The following is a 12,865-nucleotide window of genomic DNA, read 5'->3' as shown; positions in this document are numbered from 1 at the left end:
GTTCTGTCAGAAGAATAAAAGAATGCTCAGTGTGAAATTGTCTCTGTAAAGCGAATGAAGTATAAATTTTGAATATTCATATGTTTATTATTTATTAACCCGAAATTGTTGAACTATGCCGTGGCAAGGTTAATGCATTGAATGGCTATTTATAGTTAACTATTAAATGAATATGGTAAGTTATTGAATTGAATTGTATGAGCTTACTAAGTGTTTTATTTACTTACTTTGGTTATTATGTTCTATAGATTTTGGATAACTGGAACGTAACGATCGGATTGACGGAGCTCACACTTACCATCTTTTGGCTTGGTAGATTTTGAAGTTTCATTTGTGGTTACTTGTGGCATGTATATAGGTTACTTATTTTACAAGTGGTGATTATGTTTGGTACTTGGTTGTAAATGAACTTTTGTGCCATTTTGATGTATGCTTTTTCTAATGCATATTTGGTATTCTAGTAATGTGTTAATATGAATCAAGTTTGATAGTTAGTAGTGGTGTTTGTTGTGATAACAAGTTGAGGCATAAATGTTGAATTTTTTGAAAGTTAGAACCAATAAATTGTAAAAATTAATGGTTAGTTGTTTTATGGTTGTAATATGGTGTTATCGTTGTTATAATGAATAGGTATAATTGATGAATGAATTTGGTATGTTTTAGGTATAATTAAGTGGATTTGAACAATTGAATATAGTAACAATTTTTTTGGCTTGGTACCTAAGAAAAGGTTGATGTTTTGGCTTGATTTGGAATTTATTTTAGGTTCACACAGTCTAGGACATGCGTTGTCACACGGTCGTGTGCCACACATGGTCTCCTTACACGATCGTGTATCTTATTAAATTTTGGTGTAGGTTGGTCCACACAGCATAAATTAGTTACACTGCCTGGAGACACGACTGCGTAACCCTTATTTTGAATTGTACACAGTTTGAGGACACGAGCATGTGGAGTACCCATACAGCCATGCTTGCAGTTAGACGATCTGGTCTCTGTCACACAGCCTAGCCACATGGTCGTGTTACCCTTGTTTACACTTTTTATTCCAAGTTTTGTAAAAGTTTCATTTTAATTCATAATTGATTATGCTTTGTTTTAAGTGTTCCGTAAGCCCAATTAAGGTTCTAATATGATTGAATAACATGGAAATGATTGTAATTTATTATGAATTGATCTTTTTTACTCTGTTTGAGTGATTGGTAACCCTTGTTTTGCATTTTACCTGTTATTTTGTAAATGTTTCAAATTAGTCCCAATTTAGTTTTGAACTTGTTCAAAGGTTTTTGTAAGCCTAACTAAGACTCATTTTGATTGTAATGCATGTTTAACATGGAATTAACTTGTATTTATTTATTATTGAATAATATTGAATAAATTACTTGTGAATGTTTCAGTTTACTGTTGTAACATCCTATAACTTGGGTCTAGTGGCCGTACCGGGTATAGGGTGTTACATTCTCCCTTATTCTTGTACCACGAATCGCTTCTAGTGTCAACTTGAACAATCATAAATCAAATACAAAACCAAAAATAAATTTTCTTCTTCCAGTAGGAAAGTAGTTCTCTCACAATAGAAACCAGTAGAATTATTATTTCCAAAAAATATAATTTATACTTAGAAAATAAATTTCACTATTTTCAAGTAGAATAACAATATTTCAAAGTTGTGTGTTTTTAGCCCTTCCAATGAGAGGATATCATTTACCCATTTCTTGGGATATGAATTCTACTATTATGACGTTACATACTACAGAAGACATATACCTAATGCACAATTTTCGGTTCCTTATCTATTCGAACTCAGGCTTTTACTTACATCAAAAAATACAAGTCATACATACATAATCCACCATCCACTTAGGATTAAGGTATATTACACTATGAATGTTACAAGTGAATAAATTTATAAACAAATTCAGGATCTATTCTACTTAGATCTTATCTGATGTACTATCAATCTAGTCAATCACATCTATATCTCTATCCTCTGGAAGTCATTTGCTCCGATGATCAAGGCAAAGCATCTCCCCTGTTGGACTTGATAAACAGCATATTTGTCTTTCAATTGGTTTGTTTATTTTTCATTAGACTAATGACATGTTTAGGTTCATCTACTAATACAAGCTGTCTTTCCATATTACGATTTGACTACGTAATACCGCTTAGTATTAGTTAAAAATTAGACAACTAGTGAGCTAATATTTGCTTCTATTTTTTTTGTGTGCAAAAACCATTGAGAACATAATATAAAGGGTTTTAATGTAATTAATATATTTTTTATTAAACTAATTTATTCAAAAAAATATAAAAATAGCTAAACCATTGAGTTTAATAAAATTATGAACCCAATACCAACTAATTATTTAATGGCTAATCAACTCAATAACAAATCATGTATGTGATAAAAGTTCAAGTATACTTCCTAAACAACATAACTTTATTTCAATTTCTTCAAACCTTTACAAAAGTATAATTATGGCCATCTTAGCATTTCTCTAGCTAATTTAACAATTAAATGGATGTGCTTTCTTTAAACTATCATTTAACACCACTAATTTAACAAAATTTAAATGAAAGTTTCCTTACTCTTTGAGAATAACCCATGGTAATGAAGAAAACTTTGAAAGGTTTTTCCCTTTCCTTTCTTTCTAAGTGAGCCGGATGGAAGAGCAGAGAAAAGAGATGGCTTCTCCCTTTTATTAAGTTTCATATTATTCATTTATCAAATTTCTTTTAATTAATTTTTATTGCATTCAAAGGTCATGGTTTATCAAAATGATTGATAGTGGAAATGCATGGACAATTAATGTTTTCCACTTATACATTAAGATTATGGTATAATTATACCTAAGCCCTTGATTTAATGGCTCATTAATACAATGATAAATATCTACTTAAACCATTATGATTTCCAAAATTTTCTTTTAATCACTCTTAATTGGGCAAGCTACTTTATCTTCACCTAGAATTTAGTCTTTAAAATTTTATATTAATTCTAATATGATTCCCATGCTACATTTGTTCTATTCACTTTTCTTGTCTCTTTTGTTTAGTGTGTTACAAATGATCTTCCTTTTATCGATCTTATGCCTCATTTCTCTCTATCTAGAAATCCATTATACGATTTCAATCCTAATGCCACTTTTATGGCATAACGAGTTTTGGGGCATTACATTAAATATTTCATTCTGATTAAAATGTTGGTGTACACATGTTCAAATACACAATCTTTTACTCTTTTTTTTAGATTATTCAACAATGGTTAAATTTTAATTTTGGTCCTTATATTATGCTTAAATATAAAATTTAATCACTATACTTTAATTTTTGACATAATTTGATTCCTCGACTTTTATAATATCATAATCAATCTAAATACATCATTCTATTTAAAATGTTGACATACAAGTGTCTAAATACACAGCTTTTTACTCTTTTGAGATTACATAAAAATGGTCAAACTCAAATTTTGGTTCCTATGCTATGCTTAACTTTGAAATTTAATCTCTATACTTTAATTTTTTTACATAATTTGGTACCTCGACTCTTTAGTTAGTCTAAATACTTATTCTAAATAAAATGTTAGACGTGAAATTTTAAGATTTCCCAACACTATTAAAATTCTATGTTAAATTCAAGTCTATTACAATGTTAGTTTTTTTTGTCACATGACTACCAAGTGGGTATTCTTTTCTTCTCAGTTTTAATGTCACACAAGAAAATTTAATAAAATAATTTTAACAATATTACCAACTAGACTTTTTAAATCTAAAAATAAATGGACTAAATTCTTAAAAAGAAAAATATTGGGATTAAATTAAAAATGTGCAAAGAGCTTATAGATTTATGACATATTTTGATATTTAATTTTTACTTTATAATTTGGTCAAAAAATTGGTTGATCCAATGTGAAGCGTGATGAGGACCATACTAGCTCAATACCATTTGGATGTTTATAAAAGATAGCATTTTTTTGTTCATGAAAATTACACTCAACCCTTGATCCCTCCTCAAAACTCAATCTTTAATCTCACTGATACATAGATAGGTAGGTGATTGAGACAATTGGTTCACCCTATTTAGGATAGAGTAGAAAGCTATTGAATAGGATGACTGGAGTTGTAAGGAGGCTCAAAATCGACAAGAAGAAGTGAGGGTAGTTGGTTGCTTAAGTCTCTCCTTAGGTTCCAAGTTTTATATGTTAGTCATCCCCTGTCCTTATGTGCTACATGAGGAGTTATTTTTGGTGAGTCAGAGGCAAGTAGTCTAATGCCATAGGTCTAGGTAGAGTCGCTATGATGTACCTCATATCAACTTAAAACGAAAGTAATAATTTGATGCAAGCATAGCCAAGGAGCTAGCTACCAAACCCATTGAGTTGCCTTTGGGTCCCATCACTAGATCCCGAGCTAAGAAGTTCCAAGAAGCTATCTCGAGCTATATCGATTGAGCTTGGGGAGAAGAGGTTGCGGGACTAATGGATTATTCGTTGATCAGCTCAACAAACATCCCATGCAGCTTACTTAAAGCTGAATTTTAGTTTTCATTTTTGAGCTAATTAGTTGCTAGAACAAACATTAATAATGTTTAGTTATTTTTAGTTTAAGTATTTAATGCATCTTAAGTCTATTTAGTATGTCTTAATTAGTTTTGACAATTAATATGTTCTAATTAGTTCAGCCATATATTATGTCTTAAGTTAATTTAATTTGTTCTAGTTAATATAGTTATTTATTGTGTCCTAAGCTTAGACAATTTAAATGTGGTTTGAATGTGTCCTCAGCTGAATTTATGGATGTTTGTAGGTGATTCATACCAATTGACTGAGCTAGCTTAAGTTCAAGGAACGACATTAAAGTGAGATGTTGATTAATCTTTTCCAAGTGACTATTCGTGGAGATCAATGGACAAGGAGCTAAATTAAAGCTTCTATTTTTGAACTTCTCTAAGCAACTTTTCATGAAACATCAAGCCAAGAGTGTTGTTGATTCCTCTTCCCAAGTTGCCCCATCGCGTACACCATCAGCCACAATTATTTTCACCACATTCGACTGAACCATTGCTTGACTATTGAGGTGTCTAAGCTAATTTTTAATAGCCCAAGACTATTCAACTAATTAAAGCAGCACATTAAAGCTTATTCTTCCCTCTTAGCCGAACCTAAAGTTTCCATTCAGGTCATTATTCCTTTCAAGCTAAGCTAAGTGACCTAGGAAACTACAAGGGACGTTCAAGGTTGCTTCCAAGTAATTTCAGCTTCATTAAGTTGAACACAAGCTATCCAATCAGCTCACTTAGTGTCCATTCAGCTAGCTTATGTAGTGAACTATAAATACTTATCTCATTTTACTTTGTAAGGACTTTTTTGATCATTTTATGAATATTATATTACTTTGTGAGTGTTAAACTCTCATAGTTCTTTTTTGGACTGAATTGACTTATCAGGACAAAATCTTGTGGCATCAATCCCGTCTTTCTTTTGAACTTATCACTTTTATAAGTGTGGCGTTCACCTATACCTGCGGTTCCTATGTTTTATAGATAATGTGTCAAGGTTCTTTATCCCTACAAGCTGATTTCATCTAAGTGCCATTTAAGATTTGGGTCAACCTTTACCTATAACGTTGGTTCAATCTTGCCCTTAGCCGAATTCATCCATCCATCACCAAACTATCCTTAAACCCTTTGTTTTGAACCTATCTTTTAACTCTTCCTTAGTCATTCTCGAAACAATCTGTTCTTACTTAATTCTATGATCAGGCAACCTAACGACTCGAATCATCATCGAGATGAATTCATATATTTGGTATCAGAGCTGGTGAAAAATTAAATAAGTATTGACGTTCTTAGCATTCTCGGGTTATGATTAGTTAAAGAAATTTCGAAAAAAAATTCGTGAAAAAAAAGAGAGAGAAAGATTTGAACTGTAAAAAAAATTGAAAATAAAAAAAAGGGAATACGAAAATATTAAAAAAAAAGAAGAGAAGATAGTTGTACAAAGTTTTCTGCTCGAATTCACCTTTGTTCTCCACTATACCATTCGGCCACACTTCAATCCTTTCATTTTTATTTTCTAGCCTACCTTTGGCCTAACGTCAATTCCTACCCAAAACCGAACATCACTTTTGCAAACTGATTCCACAATGATTGTTGTTAAGTCTAAGTAGTCCATTGAGAACTCAAAGAGGCGAACTTGAGTGGAAAAAGGCAAGAGCATGTTGAGACTATTAGAGTGTATAAAAGCCAAAAAGGTGTGAAAATTTCCTTGTGAGAGAAATTGTGAGTTATTTTGTGTGATCAAATACATGTTTAGGAGTCCGAAAAGGAATCCAATAGACGGTGGTGGTATGCATCCCGTTCGAAATGCTGTTGGTGGAGGAGTGCCTGAATTAACACTCCAAGCTCTTATGCGTGAAAGGGAATGCATGTTCGATAGAAAGCTTGAACCCATCCAAGAACGCCTAGACCATGTTGAAGAATGAGGCCAGCAAGAAAGAGCTCCTCAAAATCCAAGAAGGGAGTGAGGACATGCAAGGTTCAATGAAGATGATCTTGACGATCCAAGTGACGTGGAGAGCGACCAAGCGTTGACTCAAAGAGAAAGGAAGAAAGGCCAACAGAATGGACCTCCGAGAGAAAGAGAACGAGTAGACGATAGCCTTAAGAACATCAAGATGGCCATACCCTTATTCCAAGGGAAAAATGACCCCGAGGCGTATTTGGAATGGGAGAAAAAAATTAAACTTGTCTTCGAGTGTCATAATTAGTCGGAAAGAAAGAAAGTGAAGCCTACAGCCATAGAATTCTTAGATTATGCTATTGTATGGTAGGATCAACTTGTGACAAGCCATAAAAGGAACGGGGAGAGACCTATCTTAACGTTGGCTGAGATGAAGGCAGTCATGTGGAAATGTTTTATTCCATCTTACTATCACCGAGACTTGTACCAGCGGCTGAAAACCTTACCCAAGGCAACCAGAGTGTCGAAGATTACTATAAAGAAATGGAAGTGGCCATGATCCGAGCTGCCATCGAGGAAGATCGTGAGGCAACAATGGCTAGATTTCTCGCTGGTTTGAACCGCGACATCGCCAACATAGTGGAATTACAACATTATGTGAAAGTGATGGACATGGTCCATATGGCCATTAAGGTGGAAAAGCAATTAAAACGGAAGGGAGTCAGCTATCCTTATTCCACTTCCTGTACAACTAAGTGGAGTCAAGGAATTAATAAAGCCTCTATTCGTTCCAAAGACCCCGTTGTAGCTACCAAGCCCAATCATCCAAGTGGCAAGACAAGTAAAGGTAAGAATGATATTGTCCCTAATCGATCTAGGGATATAAAATGTTTTAAGTTCCAAGGGAGGGGACCCATAGCCAGTCAATGTCCCAATCGTCGAGTTATGGTGGTTAGGCCAAACGGCGAAATTGAGTCTAAAGAAGAAACGAAGGAAGAGCCTAAAAACCCCACCGACGAAGAAGAAGAACTAGAATATCCCATTGAAGGTGAGATTATGATTTTCAAAAGAAGTTTAAGCATTCAAAGTGCTGAAGATGAGCAATAACAGGAAAATATCTTCTACACCCGTTGCCACGTCCAAGGCAAAGTGTGTAGCATGATAACCGACGGAAGAAGTTGTACCAATGTCGCAAGCAACATGCTAGTGGAGAAACTTGGTTTAGCTATGACTAAATATCCGAACACCTACAAATTGCAATGGCTCAATGATGGTGGCAAACTCAAAGTAACCAAGCAAGATTTAACATCTCAATTTAGGGTCTAGTCAGAATAGTGGTTTTGAGACCACAAATCAAAGTAATAAAATTTATTTTTATTATATTTTTATGTTATATGATTTTACAAAATTATTTTTGAAAATTTCGCTTGAAAATTTTGATGTTTGGGCACTCAATTTAGTCAAAAGGACTAAATCATAAAAAGTGAAAAAAGCTTATTTCTACATGCTAGAGGTGTCCAATTGTTATGAAATTTTAAATTTGAGGTCCCTATATAGTAATTAGACCATTGGTTAAGTTGGAGGACAAAAATGGACATGGTTAGGCATGTTTCCAAAGTTTTTCATAAAAGGCATTTTGGTCATTTAGTTATTAAAATGAATTAAAAACAAAATTAAAAGCCCAAAAATTAGTCCATCTTCCTTCTTGGCCGAAATTTACAAGAGGAAGCCATGGCTAGGGTTTTTCAAGCTTTCAAGCTCGATTGTAAGTCTGTTCTAGTCCCGTTTTTATTGTTTTCACGTTTTTGAAATCCTTGTAACACGATCTAGCTATTTCTACCATTAATTTGAGATATGATGAAGGTCTAGGTTTTGACCCATGTTATAAATTTGTGTATTTTGATGTTTAATGGTAGATTATGCATGTTTATGGTTAGAGAAACGACTTTTACTAAGTGATTTTTGGTGAAAACGTCCAAAAGGACTAAATTGTAAAAGTTATAAAAATGTAGTAAAGTGAGTTTTAATGGAAATTGAGGGCTGGTATAGTTATGAAAATGGTTCGTCTAGGCTTAAGGTACAAAGAAATTGAATGAAAATCATTTTATGAGCCTAGGGGCAAAAGTGTAAATATGACAATGTTTAGGGGCAAAAACGTAATTTTTCCATAGTATGATTTTTGGGTCACACTAAATAATGTGACTAATAATTAAGCTAAATGGGATTTTATAGATCAAAGAAAATGAGGTTCGAACCTAGAACGAGGGAAAAACGAGTAATTGACGGTTAGGTCCCACTTTGCCATTTTTGGTGTCGAGGTAAGTTCGTATGTAAATAATGCTATGCTATGTTTGTAACGCCCCAAATCTTAAAAACTCTGTTAAAATTATTTTTGGTGTGTTGGTGGCATGGATGTGTGTTTGCCTTAGTGGTTTAGTGCTCTAGGAGTGTCTGAGAAGTCGTGGGTTCAAGCCTTGGCTTCAGCAAATTTTTGCTTCTTATTGAGTAAACCCTTGTCTTCTACTAGTAGACTCTTAAATTAAAATGAGTAAAACATGACAATGTAACGCCTGCTAGCTTAGTGGTAAGTGGCGTGTAGAGTGTGCCCGGGGTCTTGAGTTCGAGCTTTCCTATACGCAAAGGAGTTATATTTTGCTACTCTCAAGGTAGGAAGTTGGGGTTGACTGAAACTCTGACAATTGAGTGGTTGAGTGGGGAGTGAATAGCAGAATTTGAGGAGATAATGGTGGGATGAGATTGAGTAGTTATCGGTTGAGAGATACGAGGAGGATTTGGTAGAGGAAAATAAGGAGTTTGGAAAGAGAGGGGTTGTTGTCTGAAATGGGATGCTCCTTAACCTTGAGGGTTGAATTGGTGTGTCTAGTCATTCGACCATACTCTTAGTGCCGAAAGTGTGAGTGAGTTGTTTCCATTTTGTGTCCATAATCATTTTTCCTTCCCTCTCAGGTTTTTGTTTTGGTATTCTCCCCCTTGGCACACTTTTTTGTGACTACCTCGATATTGTTTCTTTCCTATTCTCTTCTCTCTCGTAATCAAAGCTTCCTTGGTCGAATATCCCTGCCTTAGTGGTAAGTGACTCCTTTCCATCTCTTCCTTAGTCTAACATTTTTCCCTTGGTCGAGCACACCTTCTTTCTTCGCCTTCCCTCTTCCCTTCTCTCTATGCCTTTTCTTCTTATTTTGGTATCTTGGTCGAATGCCCATCTCACTTTGTTATTTTACTTTCGTTTGGTAGGTGTGTTGTGATCTGTTGGGTTGGACGTGATTCTCTTCTCTCGTTCTAGTGTTTTGTGTTGGTCGAACATCGCTAGGTAAGCCTTAACTGCATTTCCTCCCCTTTCGATTCGTCACCTTGTTGAACCTCTTCTTGGGATATTTTCTTCTTGCGATTACTTCTCTGTTTTCCTTTTAGATTAATCCCTATACTTGGTTCCGTGTGCATTACATCTTTAGTTTACAATCTGCTCAGACGTGTTGGTAAGTGTGGTTCGTTTATGATGGTATTATTATTACTTCAAGTGCGAGTCTAATATAGAAGAGTGATGTCTTTTGTGTAGGTGGTGGTCAAAGTTGGTTGGCACATTCCCTAGGAATCTAGGGTGCGACTATTGGGGACTTTTGGTAAGAAGATCATAATTATTTTGGAACTCTCTTAGGTTCCTCTTGAATCATGGGTTAAATAACTGAGTGGTTTATCTATTAATCGTTCTTCAGGTATAAGAGTGTTCGGAGCTCGGATTAACTCCAAATCGCAATAGGTGGGTAATCACACTACTTTAATCGTAAAACGGCAAAAGCCAAAATATTGTTACCATCGATTCCACTCTAGCGTGTGCTCGCTCGTGTGGTCACCTAAACACATAAGCACGAGCATGTGATTGTAGAGACCACCACGACCGATTTCATGGGCTTAGGTCACTTTGGGCCACGATGGGCTGAAGTGGGCCGTGAGGGCCCCACGGGCTCGTCGATCGTAAACCACATGGATGTGTGGAGATTATTAGGCCAAGCTATGTTGTTGCATGACCAAGGTCATTTACGGGCTTTATAGGCCGCACAGACGGGTGAGCCTACATGGGCCGTGTAATGGGCTTTGGGCCCATTTCTACTGTTTGATTGTTAAGGTCGCACGGGTCACCCAAGACGACTGTGGACCTACTATTGGGTCGGTAAGTACACTTACACCTCATAATGACCGTTATACCCTTAAGAAGTAAAATTACTAATATACCCCTATGATATGTTTGGCTGTATTCGAGCATGACATTTTCCATACACGGATTATATTATGACATGACATGTGTATAGGGCTGGCCTTGATATATTTGGAGGAAATGTATCGTACTGGCAGCTCTGCTGTAATTACTGATTAGTGTCGCAATCGGTGCTATATTTGGAGTGTAGGGATGGGTAGGTCGATTTTATCCCCACATGGAGTGTAGGGCTGGACGGAGTGGAGTGTAGAGGATGGATGGGTAGGATTTTTGTTGCATTTCTGTTATTGTTACTGTAATGGGCTAAGGCCCACACTGATACTAGACTGTTACTAAAATGGGCTTGGGCCCAAACTGTTTTGCCTATGGATTGTTTGATTATTGAAAAGGGATTACACACTGAGTTTTCATAAACTCACTCTTCTGCTTTCTTGTGCCAGTAATCCTTAGATGGGCCGATGCTGCAAGGGACTCGATGGTGGCCACACGATTGATTTTGATTACTGTCTCAGTTTTATCCTTTAAGTTACTAATTTGGGTTTTGGTTATGTAATAAGGCCTCTTAAAGATTTATTTATAATTTGGGGATTTTCAATTGCTTCACTTTATAACTGCTAGTAGTAGGAAAAGACGGGCTTTTAAAATGATAATTACTTTTCGAAAACACCACGTTTTATGCAACACATTTTATAAGCTTCCGCAAGAGACAATGCTTTAAAATTAAAGTCGTTTTAAACATGGTAAACGATGTGTTCTAAAACCATCATTAAAAACCAGATACAAAGATGAATACGTAAAAAGGGATTTTCTTTCAATATCACACCATGCGAAAAACACTTCAATGTGACATCGCTAGATTTAGCCATAACGTTTAGGCCAGGTTCGGACTATTACAATGTTTGTGTTTTAAATATTCTAAATGCCTTGATAATGTTTGAAATAAATGATTGATTCTATGGTTGTATTTGACGAAGTTCGGATAAGTGAGAAAATTCCCATTTGAACCTTAGGATTAGAATAGGATACGAGTGATATGTCACTAAGGATATTTTTGATGTATGTGTGATTATGTGATCCAGGTGCTGGTCTCGTACGTCCACCAGTGGTTGGGTAGTCCGGCATATGTTGCGGATACCTGACAGCTTGTGTGAGCAACACTGTGTAGCAGCATCTTGACCATCAACTTGTGTGAGCAGGCTCGAGATTTGCTCGAGAGCGAGCATTCATGTGATATGAGATATGAGGTAGCTTTAGCTACATATGTGGCACTTATGTGCAAAGAATTTTTGTGTATCATTTAGTATTCAAAGTGTTCAACGGGTATGCCAAAGATGAGAAAGTAAGTGGCTATGTTACGAGATGGTACAGGTATGCACATAAAGATTTTAAGTATTGACTTCATGATATTTTGGGTTATGATCACTATGAAAGTGACTTTGAGATAGCCCTATAATTGTTGCTTTATGGACATGATGTATAAATGCATGTAAAAACAGTTGATACCTATACGTTAGGCCTTGGAGGCCCAATTGATTACTGAGATAGTAATTTTTGTTCATTTGAATTGTAATTGATCAGTTATGAGTGAAAGGAAATATTGGTCTAATTGCCTATTAAAATGGTTAAGAAAGCATGGAAAGAAAGAGTTTATACAATTTACAATATGTTGAGCTATATGCATGAAAGCATGAATATACATAAGTAATGTGTACTTTTACTAAGATGTTTAAAATGATTTGCTAATTATGAAACATGCTACAAAGGAGAAATTATGGTTGCTAGAAAGAAAGTCGAGTAATGTTAAATTATTTTGATGAATTAAAAGAGGGTAAACATGTGAATAGGTTATATTACAACCTTGAGATTTATAGCTATTTTTATATTAACTTGGGCTTATATTGTCAAGCATAGTATATGACTAGCATGAGTTGCTTATTATTTTCATATGAACTTACTAAGTTTTAAGCTTACTCCTCCTTTCCTTTCCCATCTCTCATAGGTTAATTTAGCTAGCTCAGGTTGGAGACTGCCAGAGATGCCATCACACTATCAAGCTATCATGTGGGTATAAGTGAACGCAAGTAATTTAAGTTTATGGCATGTATAGGGACTTTGTCTTTTGATTAAATTATGTCATTGTTAATGTGCCCAAATGTGTTGGCCTAGAA

Source organism: Gossypium arboreum, chromosome 2, assembly GCF_025698485.1.
Source record: "Gossypium arboreum isolate Shixiya-1 chromosome 2, ASM2569848v2, whole genome shotgun sequence".
Lineage (NCBI taxonomy): Eukaryota > Viridiplantae > Streptophyta > Magnoliopsida > Malvales > Malvaceae > Gossypium > Gossypium arboreum.
The sequence above is the reverse complement of the archived record's forward strand: the minus strand, read 5'-3'. Positions refer to the sequence as shown.